At 38.5% G+C, this 15,293-nt stretch overlaps 1 long non-coding RNA gene across 3 annotated transcripts in view; it reads left to right on the plus strand.

The window, feature by feature from the left end:
- LOC116637454 overlaps positions 1-15,293 on the plus strand; it is a 198,970-nt gene that overhangs the window by 38,695 nt on the left and 144,982 nt on the right. For all 3 annotated transcript variants that reach the window (XR_004300478.1, XR_004300477.1, XR_004300479.1), the window contains exons 2-3: positions 11,177-11,266; positions 13,773-13,848. This is a non-coding gene — a long non-coding RNA (uncharacterized LOC116637454). The remainder of the gene's footprint in view (positions 1-11,176; positions 11,267-13,772; positions 13,849-15,293) is intronic.

The raw sequence follows: 15,293 nt of genomic DNA on the forward strand, positions 1-15,293 counted from the left end.
TCATTTCTTATTTTTGAAATAAAATAACACCTGCTTTTCCTATCTGAAAGGATTCAAGGAAGGAATGAAAAATCTTTGCATATTATAAAGCATTGTGCAAATGTAAGATTACTGCTTTTTGAGCCCATCAAGTATCTAATTTATAAAAAAAATTACATTAAGAGTTTTAAAATCTTTTTCACTGTTTCACATATTTACATGGATTGCGAGGCTTAGTTGAGTACAGTGGAAACTTGATTTGGACCTCGGGAGGGTCCAGGTGCTTCTTGCTTATTATAATAGGTCTCTGGTTATCCTGCCTGACTTACCACCCTTCCCTAGGCTTTTTCTTCCTAGTTCACTGCAAGCAGTGACAAAGTGCCGGACACAGATTGAACTTCTGTTTTTCCATCCAAGAATGCAGTTGAGAGATCTGAACTGGGCTCTGATTGGGCATCAGTACCAAGGGATGGCAAATGGGTGGGGGGGGGGGAGAAGAGAGTGAAATATTTATGTTGACTATAGATTGGGTCTTGTCTCTTCTTGACAGTGAAAGACTGATCTCTGTAGGCAACCCTAGCATTAAGGCTGCTCTTGAGAACAGCCTTTGGATAGCTGCATATGCTTGTAGCCATTATTTATTCTCAGAATGTGCCTGAATGAGATCTGGAATGCTGTAAATAAGGTTTTCATTCAGAAGGCATGCCCAGGCTTGACACAGGACCAGAACATGTGAACACATCTAGATCTCAGGATGTCAGGTGCAGTAGACCTTCCTAAAAGAAAGCACCAGAAGCATTCACAAAGGAAATGAACAATGTTCACTGAGAAACAATTGGCAGATTGGAATTCTTGTTCAGCAAGAACCCGCACCCCGCTCCCAGCCTTCAGAAAGAAATGGCCTCAAAACTGGAGATACATCCCACAGTACTGCAGGTTTGGGTCAAGAACCATAGAACAAAGCTCAAGAAAGCCAAACAACAACATGGGGCACCTGGGTGGCTCAGTCGGTTAAGCATCTGCCTTTGGCTCAGGTCATGATCCTGGGGTCCTGGGATCGAGCCCCACATCGGGCTCCCTGCTCAGTGGGGAGCCTGCTTCTCCCTCTCCTCCCCACTTGTGCTCTCTGTCGCTATCTCCGTCTCTCTCAAATAAATAAATAAAATCTTAAAAAAAAAAAAAAAGCCAAACAATAGCAATTAGCTGGGGTGGAAGTCAAGACCAGCTCTTCCAAGAGAAATGTGGATGGACCTTCAGGATTCCCTGATGGTGCCTACCCCCTGCTTCCCTGGTTTATACAGATCATCCAATACCTTCCTTCCAACTCAGCATATGCCCCAATTTTGAGGCTCTCCCAGACCATTCTGTTGGCCACAAAATAGTCCATTTTGGCTGCTACCAAGATCCTAACATCTACTCCCTTTGTCCTATTATGGAATCTCAAATTCTTTCCATGAGCTTCACTGCTAGTTCTTTTGGTTTTTCATCTCCATAAAGAACTTAATGAGAGAAGCTAGACACAAAAGGTCACATATTGTAATGATTTGCAATAATTCCCATACAAGAGACAGACACAAGATCTGCACAACATGGATGCATTTCAAAAACATGCTCTGTGAAAGAAAAAAGACACAAAAGTACCCGTGTGGTGGAATTCAGCAGAAAGAGGCACTAAACAAACTTATTGGGATGGGGATGTTTCACATCGTAATTAGGATGGCAGTAACCTGGATGTATAAATTCATCCAAAGATACAGAACTGTAACATTATATTATATCACAAAAACAAACAATCATGTGACAGGCTGGAGGTGTTTGCTAATGCCATGGCGGTAATCATTTTTTGATATATAAATATATCAAATCAACACATTGTACACCTTACACTTGCACAATGTTGTGTGACAACTGTATCTCAGTAAAGCTAGAGAAGAAAAATTTTTAATTATATCTCAATAAAAATATATGTATAATGGGGAAAAATAGGCATGCCCAGGCTGAATTCCTCTAATCTTTTAGTTGGATATTCTCCTGGTGGAGGTGGTATTTGGGTTGTGGGTATGGGTGGTAGCTTGTAGTCTCTGGCATGTTGAAAAAAACTCTCCAAAAATGCAGTGAGGTCTAGGGACTGTATGGGAAATGTAATCAAGCCTATGTTGGGCAAGCTGCTGTTCTTTGCTGTCAGTCACCAGGACTGCCTGGGTGGTTCTGCCCGTTTACCTGTGCCCCCAGTTGTTGGGGTTAATGTAGATCTAGACCAGACAAAGCCAACATGTATTTAGAAGACGGCAGTGAGGCAAGGGGCTGTCTTAAGAAAGGAGTAGTTCAGTCATTTAGTTGACTGTTGTATCATTTTCTCGCACTGTGTATTATTTCTAACCCCAATCATATTGATATGGTGTGTTATGGTGCATGTGGCCACGTGGAAGAGGCCCCGTTCTTTCGGGGAGACCTGATTATCCACTTTCCAGAAGCACAATGGCAACTCTTTTCTCACTAAGAGAATCCATTGCAAATCTGTAAGACAATCCCTCCTTCAGTCTTCAGAAAACTTCTCTATAGGAGGCCCTTACATTTAGATGCATTCTAAAGGCCTGGGACAATAATCCAGGAAGACAATTTCAATCATCTTAATGACCCCTGAATTATTTCAATTATCTAACCAACTCCTCAAATAAGACAGCCCTTCAATAAGTTACAGACACATCAATCAAACATCCCAGAATGATAGTATTAGAAGAGATTTTAGTCAAAAATCTTTTAAAACAAGCAGTAATCCCTTAAAATAGCACCATTGGCAAAACGTCATCCAGACTTGAACACCCACACTAGCAGGGGAGTGCATATGCTCACAGGGCTTTCGGTGTGGGAGAAAGCACCCATCTTTGGGGACAAAAAAGAAAAAAAAAAAAGACAGCCTCAGGTCTACCTTTTCCTATGTGAATGCAGGCTAGTTATTTTATCTTTGGCTTCCTGATATACTTATAATAGAAGAGAAAATGATACCTTTTTCGTTGTGCTCATTTGAGCATGAGGTGAGACAATGTGAATAAAACATCAAAGAACATGCTAAGTAATTGGTAGTTTTCTTCCCAGCCTTTTCATGGTTGGAATATGCCTTCTGTCTTTAAGTTAAGTACTGCCACAAACTATGTGACCTCAAGAAAAGTATTTAACCTCTCTGGGTCTGAACTTCTGTAGATAAAAAATGAGAATCTTGGACTGATTGATTCTAAGGTCCTTCCAAAGACATTTTTCACTAAAATATGAAACATCATGGTAGATTTCTGAAGATATTACCTTCACTTTTGTTCCCTTATAGCCATCTGTTATCATAGGCTTGGCTAGGCTAGACATAATTACTTTTTCCCTATGGAGTCAAGAAACAAACTAAATGGCAGTGTCCTTGAATAATTTATTTGACTCTTAGAATTAGTACATTATCACTGTTGCTATGGAAGAAGTAATTTACATTTTGAAAGGGTATTTTACTTCTTTTATCTCTGACTGTATTTTAATCCTTTTACTACTTAGAAGATGTGACTCCATTATTTTATGTCAATACTTCCCGTATCCTATGATTTGGGTGGGGTCAGTTATTATCTGCAATGTCTGATGAGGTTAATGCACTGGGACTCTGAGTGCCTACATTTAGTTAATGAATTTGAAGTAGAGTCTCTGGAGTGTGCATACCAACTTATCAGCCTCTAAGCTTTTGTTTGCTTTCTGTTGTGTGATCTGTAGAATAACAGTTTATATATACACAGATTTTAATAATGAAAAGTAGGTGTCAGATTTGAGAATATGTAGTACAATGGAAAGGGTGTCTTTCCTGTTATTAGACATAGCTTCAAATCTGGACATTATCTCTTATTAGCACTTCATCCTGCCTAGTCGTCATTCTTATCTGAATTTCAGCTTTTTTCCCTGTCAAATGAGTACACTATTGACCTCCAAGTTGGTTGTGATATTAAATGAAAAATTATTTGTCAAAGTAACTTTTAAATATTTCTCTATATCAATGTAACATGTTACTTTGACTAGTAAGTTGATTTGATTGCAGTCTATCCGTTCCAGGGAGCATTAGCTTGGAGAGACTTATAAGGCAAGAGAAGGCGAACATGATATGTATGTTGTAGGAGAGTCATTGAAAATAAACATCAGTAGCTGGAAATTATTATTTATTTATTTATTTATTTATAATATATTTCTAAAAGATTTTATTTATTTATTTGAAAGAGAGAGAACGAGTGGGGGCTGGGGAGAGGGGCAAAGAGGGAGAGGGGGGAAGGAGACTCCCCACTGAGCAGGGAGCCCGATATGGGGCTTGATCCTGAGACTCTGGGATCATGACCTGAGCCAAAGGCAGATGCTTAACTGGCTGAGCCACCCAGATGCCCCATTAGCTGGAGGTTGTTTAATAAATTCCCTGGAGTTAGTAAAGAAATGGTAAAGAAATCACAATACAGGATAAGAGGAAACCCTGAAAGTGGGTATGAAAAAGTCATTTTTAGTTCTTTGAATACATAATGATAGTAAATATATGCAGTCAGTATGGTTATTTAACAATAGTTTCGTTCTCCTCAATCCAGAAACATCGTAGAACAGCACTTCTCTGCTCCTTTGAAATCAGATATGGCCATGTGACTTGATTAAGCCAATGAGGTCTGTATGGTTGTGACGTGCATTTCCGTACTAGTTGGTGGTCACTCCCTCAGCCTACCCCCCAAAATGAAGATAATATGGAACAGATTCCCCAGCTGACCTATGAAAGTCATGAAAAATGAGCAAGGAACAAATTTGTGTTGTCTTAAAACATTATGGGTTTTTGTTAGTTTAACATAACCTAGATTCTTCTGACATATATAAGTTAGGGCAATTAACTTATCCAGAGGTTTAAGAGAATCTCTGCCCTTTCCTTCATGTGAGAAGCCAAAAGCAAGTGTCAGAGTGGATTTTAATCTGGGGGAGTATGTTTGGGGGGAGTGTGAACATGGGAGAGAATCACCCTCTTCAGAGAAAGAGTTAGTCCAGGGGCCTGTGCTGTGCTGCTTCTGGAATCTAAACGTCAGTGGTCTAGGTCCTGCCCATTGCCCAGAGATCATGTTTGTTCCTATCCCATTTCTATCCCATTACAGGTTGTACAAGGGTGTCATTATATATGTTAATATGCTTGAGAGAGAACTCACAGTGCTTTTAAGACTACCTTATTACATAGATAAGGACATTTTAAGGAACACAGAGAAGTTCTGGTTAGTGTTTTCATGTTGATTGGACAAAGAAGATCGTAGAAGCAATGCATACAAAGGGGAAAGTGGTTGCTTTCATTTATGTCCTTATGCACATACTTTAAGACCTTTCCATCCTACACTATCTTATCCTACCTCTCCAGTGTCATCGCGTGTGATACTTACCTTTGTTGCTCTGTTTTTACTTTTCTTCACCCAGTGAATTCCGGTGCCTCCTTCTAATATCAGCTCGAGTGTCACTTTTCAGATGCCTCCTCCATGACCCCTCTGAGCACATCAAATAGTCATGTTATCTACACTGTTTCTGTTGCAGCACTTACCATGATAGTTATTTTTACATATTTTTACATTATTTCTGTAATGTAATGTATCTCCTCCCCCTATGAGGTGTTAATCTGTCTTCAGTCACCTTTGTATAATCTGACACTAGCACAGTACTTCACACGTGGTAGCACTCAAAAGATATTTGTTCAAGGAATAATGAATGCAAGTCACGGTGGTGGTCATCTAATATACTCCTCTTTTTCCAACCATTCAAAACTCTGTGAGATAGGTAGCTATGTCTTCATTTTCAAAAGTGAGGATTGGTTAGAAGATTTGTTCTGAATCACACACTCGTAGATGATGGAGCTGGATTTTGAATCCATGTTTATCTGACTTCAAAGCCTGTGGTCTTTCCATTACATGCCTCTGCCTCACCAGAGACTAAAAGAAATGCTTTAATTTTGAGGGAGTTAATAATGCATGGGACCTGAATTGAATATAATTTTATGCTGTTCTGCTCTAGAAGAATTTTTTATTATCCAGCTGTAGCTTTGTGCCTTCATCTCTTATCAAGAAGAGGTAATTATCTTCATTAGTAGGCAACCCCTTTACTTCCATATAACTTTGATACAGTTGGTAAAACTCTATTTTCTTTACTCCTTGCTCCCTATGAACTACTATCTTCAAAGACTGTCAAAGTTTGCAACCAGATGGTCAACTATTATTCACTCTAAGTTCCTCTGCAGCGATGCGATGAATCGTCAGGTCCATCAGCAAATACTAACATATGAAAACATATTGTCTCATCTTTAGTATCTCCAAATGTCACTTCCACATTTGTTATTCCACTCTTGTTCCTAATTAAAGAAAGCTCATTTCCAATTCTCTTGACTGATATCTACCATTTCAATAATGCCCTTTATGTTTGTCCTAGAATATTCATCATCACCTTGTTAACGCAGTTGTTTTCAAATAAAGTGTTAACTAACAAAGTCTTTTCTTGACTTTTCTATGGTCTTTCATTATTTATTTCTATCTGGCATCCTCTTCTATCTTATGCTGTGATTCCACTCTGGACTCATATACAGTAACATCTGCCATCTGAAGCTTGATGGGAGTTTTTACCTTTGAAAGCTCTTTATCACACTTGAGCTGTCTACTTCTGCTGCCAATCTGAGTGGTATCTTTCCTGCAGCTCCCAGTCACTGTCCCCTTTTCCATCTTCCTTCTCCGGGCTATTTATCTCACACACTCAGCAAGCCCCACTCTGCTCAGGTTCGTTGAAGTCTAATACCTCTCATGTCATTCATTTTGCTTTCATATTCATTGAGCTTCTTAAGAAGATCAGCTCGTCTCTGTGACTTAATATCTAGTTCTTAATTTTATACCTAAAAGATAATACTCAAAGAAAATCATTCTTACCTTCTCTGCTCTGTGTTTGAAAGGCATTTGATCCTATCATAGTGACATTGATTTGCATTTTGAATTTGTTGCCATTTAAAATAAATTAAAATTTTGTCTTAGCTTATAATCAGATTACAGTAGCAGCATGAATCCACCTAACTTTAAAAATCTGGAAAGAGCCATTTGCTTGAATAATAGGTCAACTCAAGTAATATCACTTTGAATGTATACTCTAGGGCTGGTACCAGTGTTTCTGTGATAATGACACTGCTGCTGAAAATTAAAGGATCCGACCATGAGAAAAATTCCTTTCATAGGAACGTTAAATTCTAGGGAGGATGTGGCTTTTCTTTAAAAAGTGGATGGCAAGAGGGACGCCTGGGTGGCTCAGTTGGTTAAGCGACTGCCTTCGGCTCAGGTCATGATCCTGGAGTCCCGGGATCGAGTCCCGCATCGGGCTCCCTGCTCGGCGGGGAGTCTGCTTCTCCCTCTGACCCTCCTCCCTCTCATTCTCTCTCTCTCAAATAAATAAATAAAATCTTTAAAAAAAAAAAAAAAAAAAAAAAAGTGGATGGCAAGAAATCAGATGTATTTGCTTTTAGTGTTCAGAAAATGGGATGGGAGGTCAAGGTGAGTGCCAGGGTACCCCTATGATTGCTCCCACAGGCTTGGGTTGTTTATGAGGCAATCAGTGTCACAATATGGGACATTCAAAAATCTGGTAACAATGTCCTATTAAAGTCACAGAAATTAACTTGACTTAAATGCCACACGGAATTTACTAGGTATAAAACAAGATCAAAAAGGTGTTCAAGTTATGGTTGCTGAGAATGAGGAGATGGACCTAAATATATTTTACCTATCATTTGTATGCAGACTTTTTAGTGGAAAACTTCTTTCTAAGGAAAATAAATATATTTGCTAAAAATATTTGTAAAAAGGAAATAGAAGATACTGATGAAATCAAGTAGAGATGAGATGATCTTGTTAAATATGAATTCGGTCAACACAGATTTAGTAGAATAATATTTTGGACTTTTTTCAATAGAAAAATAGGAACATACTGAATTGTACTAATAAGCTATATTAACATAAGAACACTCACTGTTTTCTGTATTGATTAGCCCAAGGTGAAATTTGATCACAAATACAAATCAAATGTGAGTTCTACATTTCAAAATTGGACAATGATAAAATAGAGAATGCAAAAAGAGATGGCCAAGATCATGTACAATATAGAAAACATGTTATGACTGTTTGTTCGTGTGAAAAATTCATCTAGCTCTCTGCCAGAGATATTGGAGATATAATGGTAAATAGGACAAACACGGCCTCACCTGTTACGGAACCTGGACTGGATCGTGGGACGGAAGAACCAAGCAGCACTCGGAGATCTTGGAGGATAGGAGGTTTATTTAACACAGGTGGGCTCAGAGAAGAATGATCTCCAAAGGTCTGAGCCCCGAGCACAAACAAAAGGGGGTAATTTATACACTTCTGCCTACTTGGTAATTTTGGCACGCGCCAAAGTAGAGCAGAGCAGAGAGAAAAACCTGGAAGAGCCCCGGGGCAGGGGCTGGGACTCCTTTGCTGGCTCTGTGAGCCATCTTAGGACACAGATTTCCCTTATCACACCTCCTAGAAGAAATGAAAAAACAGACAAGTGAAAATCACAATAAGGTGATTAATGATATGGGAGGGAGAACAGAGAAAATGAAGAGAAGATATAAAAAGGAGCTTAAACAAGTTTAGGATGAGAATAGATGGTGTGTGGAAGGACCAGAGTGTGGAAGAAAGGTGTGTACATTGTTTTCTATAGAAGGCTTAGCAGATAAGAGAAAGCATGGTGCGATGGGGAACTGAAAGTAAGTCAGGAAGTTTGATGAGTAATTTCAAGGGAGAAGAGGAGGAAAGATAAATCAGAAAGAGTGGTGGGGCCAGATAATGAGGGTTTTTTTTTTTTTTAAAGATTTTATTTATTTGACAGAGAGAGACACAGCGAGAGAGGGAACACAAGCAGGGGGAGTGGGAGAGGGAGAAGCAGACTTCCCGCCGAGCAGGGAGCCCGATGAGGGACTCGATCCCAGGACCCTGAGATCATGACCCGAGCGGAAGGCAGACACTTAACGACTGAGCCACTCAGGCACCCCCAGATAATGAGGGCTTTATAAGCTAGGCGTTGGAGCTTGCATTTACTCCTAGGAACAATGGGACAGGCCTTGGCACTGCACAACTCCAGTGAGTTGTGTTCACACTGTAGTCTCCCTAAATAACCACCTACAGCGTGGTGTAGCCCACAGCCTGTCAACTATCTGCATGGATCCCAGATGGGAAGGGCTTCCATAGCTGCAAGCACAAGAGTGGGGTAATTGCTTTTGGGTTTGTACTCATATAAGAACATTCTAGCTGCTTTATGGAATATAGCATATATTCACTCATAAATAAACTTTTATTATATAGATGTTATGTGCCAGGAACTGATCTACTTATCATAGGATTCAGCAGTCAGTAGTATAGTCAAGGGCTCCGTAAACGTGGAGCTTCCATTCTAGGATGGGGGAGGATGGAAGCAATAATTTATCACTAAGTAAACAAAACAGTTTCAAATGCTGCTATGAACAAAAGGAGATAACATTTGAACTTAGATTTGAAAGATCCGAAGACGTTAGCCATGTGAATCTGGAGGTCCGGAACCCGGCAATAACAAGCATAAAGCCCTAGGCAGAAGCAAGGATACTGGGTTAAAGGAACAAAAAGAAGACGGGTCTGGCTTGAGAAGAGGTTGTGAAAGAGAAGGTGGAATCAGAGGCATTCAGAGGGCGGGTCCAGCCGCACAGGGCCTTGTAGGGGGAGCTGAACGACCTGGATGTGTGGATACGTGCAACCGAAAAAAATTGAAAACAGTAAATATGTGCAAATATGCGGTGGTAATTCACTTTAAAAGGGAATTAAAACGAATTCTATGTTGCTACACTCACCCAAATTAGGTGTAATGGGTGGTTGTTAAAAGAGGGAAGATTTGGGTTCCACAAAGTGCCCAAGCGTGAAAGGAGCTTTCTGTCACTTGAGATATTTTGCAGAGTCAGTAGAACGAACTTCTGCTCTGTGCAAAAGGAAGGCCTAGTTTGCCTCTAAGGGCTCCTTCCACTAAAGCTGTTGGTTCATTTGGGGAAAATAAGGTGCACAAAGGTTTCCTAAACGCAATATTGGGAGATTTTGTCAACCGCGGTTATTGACATATGTAGTTAAAATGTACCAGCAGAGGAGAAGGTAATGAGGAGGGGGCCACTGTTTCTATTGTTCTGAATCCTTATTTTTTTAATCACATGGGCTGTGGACTTTGTTTGATGATTTCTTACAGGTAACATAATTCTATCTTGTTTTCATTAGGTCAGAGACCGAAAAATGTTGCACTTTCCTACAAAAAATACTATTTTTTTTTTTAAAAGATTTTATTTATTTATTTGAGAGAGAGACAGAGACTGCATGCAGGCCATGAGCATGAACGTGGGGGAGGGGCAGAGAGTGAGGGGAAGGGAGAGTCTCAGGGAGAATCTCAAGTAGACTCTGTGCTGGGCACTTTATCTCATGACCCTGAGATCATGACCTGAGCGAAAACCAAGAGTCGGATGCTCAACCAACTGAGCCACCCAGGTGCCCCCCAAAATACTATCTTAAATAAGATAATCATGCTTTAGAACAGAAAAAACAACAACAACACATTTTTAACATTCTCAAGTAAAAGCACTAAGGGCTTTTGTTTTAGTTTGTATTTTGAACCTTATATATTTAATTTATTTTTCTAGATTGCACATAGCTTTTACATTTGTTAATATGTTCAAGAGGGGGCATCATAATCTTCCTAAGATGACATTTGTTATACAGCTGGTCATATATTTTTAGTTAGAGTTACATAGAAGTTATGTTTGGGGTTGTACATGGGTTGGCCATAGATGACTAGTTCAAGCAATGGGTACACAGGGAGAAGGGTTAGTTCGCGTGTACTGAGTATCTCCTTATGGGCATACTTCAATACCTTACCACCGATATTAAGATAAAGATAATAGCTTTCATCTTGTCTTGAGCAATCATACCTGCACTTGACCCCGTGGCCTCTCTAGCATCCTTTCGCACAAAGCAGAGAAAGCATCAATCCTAGCTTAGTTGAATTACTTGTTTTGTTAAAATTTATACACTACTATATTTAAGTTTTTGGTAAGAATTTTATAAAATGTAAAGATCTGAACATTTAAATATCTTAATCTATCTTTCTGTCTCAGTGCAGGAAATAATTGAGGGGGACACTTCTTCATCTCCAGTGATTACAGAACCTTCAGGATCCTGAGTCAGGAGCGAGGAGGCATTCATAGGTAGGCTCCCTTTGCCTGAGTATTTTAAAAAGGACACTTGCCAGTGCTTTAATGTGGGGCTGTGAAAAGTTATGCAGTCCCTACTTAAAATACTGTCTTGTATGAAATGACATTTATATAGGTAGGAAACATGGCATTTTGACATAATGCAAAAATAGTTCCTTCTGAAGGAATGGGTTCCTTAAGAATTTTGTGGACAGAAGAATTTCTTTAGGACTGATGGATTGTTTTTAATAATTTTAGTTTTCTGCTTTTGTAACTCCTGCTGCTCCATTTTTCAGAATTCATTTAGTTTTACATTAGCCTGTGTCCATTTAGTACAAGATCAGTATAACATTCTTTTGCCAGATCATCAACTTTTAAAGGATTCATCTTCACTAATAAAACAAAGTGGGGGATTATGTCAATTAGCCAAAGAATTGGAGCAAAGACTGAACTTTTCTTTATGCTTTTTTAAAAGGCATTTTGAGCTGGACTGCACTATTGCACTCGAACTGTAAACAATGGGTTTATGGCTTTGGTAAAGCACATTTTGTATTTCCCTTTACTGGCCGACAGTAGTCCGGAGAATCTCTCCATACCTAAGTGAAATATTGCCACATAGTTTACATTGTTAATCTCATGCATTGAATTATTTTAAGGGAGCTCACTGGTTTAAAAATTAACAAAATAAAACAAACAAACAAAACCTGAAACGCTAATGTAAAACAAAACACTTAAACCCAATTCTTTTTTTTTTTTAATATTTTATTTATTTATTTGACAGAGAGAGAGAGAGAGCACAAGCAGGGGAAGTGGCAGGCAGAGGGAGAAGCAGGCTTCCTGCTGAGCAGGGAGCCCGATGTGGGGCTCGATCCCAGGACCTGGGATCATGACCTGAGCCAAAGGCAGACACTTAACCGACTGAGCCACCCAGGCGCCCCTAAACCCAATTCTTTTATAGGTATAAGCAATGGCTAATTTATCCAATTTAAATATTTACCTTGGTTTCTCTATCTTGACATTTAAATTGTAGTTTCGTATGCTTCCTTAAAATAATTGCATTGCTCCTTGTGCTATCATCTATACATTTTATTCCTTTTGTTGCCTTGAATTTCTTAGATTGTAAGAGAAAAGAGGCAGGGGTCTTGACTTTTGTATGATATGCAGCTTGATGATATGAATTGATTATGGATAACAGCTATAAATGGTTTTTTGTTTGTTTGTTTGTTTTCTTGAATAGTTAGGACTTGAATATAATCTTCCTTGTCCATGAGGAAGTTTTCAAAAGGACTTTTGTCCCTGTAAAGTGAATAAGCTTCTATATTTGCCTGTAATATTCTTCTCTTTGTGAAAAATTTCAGCTTTTAAAAATTAAATCATGGAAGAAGGTTGCATAGATTCATGCTCCCTGTGCTAAAATTATGTTAGAAATGAAAAGTGCCTGAAAACAGAGATAATACAATGCAAATTGGTCTTTGCATGTCATTAACCTGACATCTATAATGTGCCTTGCTCAATTTCAATATTTAATAAGTGTCCAATTTCTTAAGTATGAATAAAAATTAGAAACAATAACAAGTAAGTTACTTTTCAATAAATAGACATGTCCACACTGATTTAAGAATAGTAATTGGGTGTAGCACATTAACTGAGTGGCCTAGAGCAATTTTATAATAATCTTCCAAAAGCTTAGGAAAAAAATCAACACTTTATTACTTTTAACACACTGCAGTTACTGCTTCTCTTAATTCATTTTAGTGAGCTGTCAATAAATTGCACTCTATTAGATGCTGAATTTAATTAGCTCCAGGGTCACAATTTATGTGATTTCTAAGTTGTGTGCTATTTACAATGTCTAGTAAATGTTACCTATGGCGACATAAATATATTTAATCTATAGCCAGTAGTGGACAATTATTTTTCATTCCTCTGGTATTAAGCATTCAATAGTACTGTTTCTGATTATTTTCTGGACTCTTCTGCTATGTTATGTGGGAACAGGACTAGCTACATAATTTGTGATTCCTAATGCAAAATGAAAACACAAGGCGACAACACTGGAGAATGAGAGCAGAGTGCTTTTGAGCTTAGTATCTTGTGAGACTGCATGAATTGTATACATCCATGAAGCCAGCCCTCTGGGCAAGTGTAAAATAATTAAATTTAAAATAATATCTCATATGCAAAATTACATTCTTTGCCAATACTGTGGCTGAATGTCAGAGACTGGCCTACTACTGATAAAGGCAGGAAGTCTGCCTTCTCTGACTTTCAGCAGAGTTGACTTGGGCGTGTGACCTAACCAGACGCAGTCCTTAGGAAAAGATGGATTGTCCTTTGATCTGAAGATCTGTATCCCCAACTAGTAGAATTCAGTACCACACAGTGTTTTTGAGTTTGTATATCTTATTCTGAGTCAAGGGCCTATTCCAGATAATTGAACTTTTCTTTGGAATTGTGATGTGGTGAGAAATTCCGGCTGTCTGCCTACTCTCCCTTCTTCTGTCCTTTTTTTTGGTACTAGGAAACTGGCAAGATGCTATGCTGAAAAGCTGCATTTACAATCCTCCTTGAAGACATGTGTGACTGATACATTTTAAGTAAAGTCCCTCTGCTATTTTCTTTGTCCCCATCTGTAACAACAGTGAAGGCTGAGGTTCCAGCAGTGATTTTTGAACCATGCAGCAATCTTGAGGATGGTAAACACAACTCATGGTGGAACAGAAAGGCAAAATCATCCTGCTTTCTCAATGACTTGAAAGAGACTCTCAACTAGCCCAGAACTGCCTGCATGAATGAATAACACTCTCATGTATTGAAATTTCTGCAGCACAATTTCTTAGTTGCAGCACAATTTTGACTGATAGAGGACAAAACACATCTTCGTGTGTGTGTGTGTGTGTGTGTGTTCTACTAGATCCTACTTCGGTTGTGGTAACAACACGTGAATTTAAAGCACCTATATGATAACATAAAACAGAAAAGTTATGAAAGACAAAACTCCACTTCATTTTATGAGAGTGTCTTAAAATCTGACAATTGTTTCCTTTGCTTGTTCTGTACGGTTTGATTGGAGTTTTTATATTTTGTTTTTTGTTTCTGTGTGTGGTTGTCCATTTTCATAGTTTCTTGCAACTTGTAGATTATGCTAGTATTTGTTCATTCATTTAAGCAGTGTCATACTAATGACATACTAATGACGAAAACAATATGGTACGGCATTTTCCCTGAAATAACTCACAGCTTAATGAGAGATCAAACATGTAAAAATAGACTATAAAGTTCAACCTGGTAAGAGATACAATGGAAGGGGAAATGATATGGATCTCTGATTCTACTGAGGCAAATGTCTACATAGGTCCTGGGAAATTTAGGAGGGCTAAAAATATCCACTCTGAAATACCTTGCATACTTCTGGAATTCCATGTCCCTCAGGCCCACTGCTAAAAAGATTAAAAGTTTGTTCTTTGACTTTTTCCATCCCTTGGAATAAGAACATTAGATTTAGTTCATGTATTATGTCCCCCTTACATAAAATCTAGATCTTAGATTTTAAAAATTAAGCTCTATATTTAAAATAAAAGATAGAATTCTTTTATTTCAAGAAATGGAGAAGGGGCCATAAATATTAGTAACATGCAGTGAAACCTATAGATTACACCTGCCAGCAGGTGACATTAGTTTTGAAGTCACTGTTGCCTAGGGAGTATTTGTTTACACTCTAAATTTCATACTTAGTGTTTCTGCCATTCATTCATTTTCAATATTTTAGTGGAGTCGTGTCCAGCTGAGATAATACATTTCTTTCTCAACAGGAGTCTGTAGTAGACTGCTGAAAAGTATAATTTCACATATGTATGATAAAAAAACAAACAAAAAAACAGAAAGCAAAGCTGCATTTGATAAGAAGTGGGCTAGTGCAGGCTTCAAAGAGAGGATGTAGCCTTTATCAGTAGATAAAACTTCAGTAGCTACTACCCTCTTAATTTAAAAAAGCAAAAGATTTACGATTTCAAAACACTTCTAGATGCATGGAGTATCAAAA

Source organism: Phoca vitulina, unplaced genomic scaffold, assembly GCF_004348235.1.
Source record: "Phoca vitulina isolate PV1807 unplaced genomic scaffold, GSC_HSeal_1.0 scaffold14, whole genome shotgun sequence".
Lineage (NCBI taxonomy): Eukaryota > Metazoa > Chordata > Mammalia > Carnivora > Phocidae > Phoca > Phoca vitulina.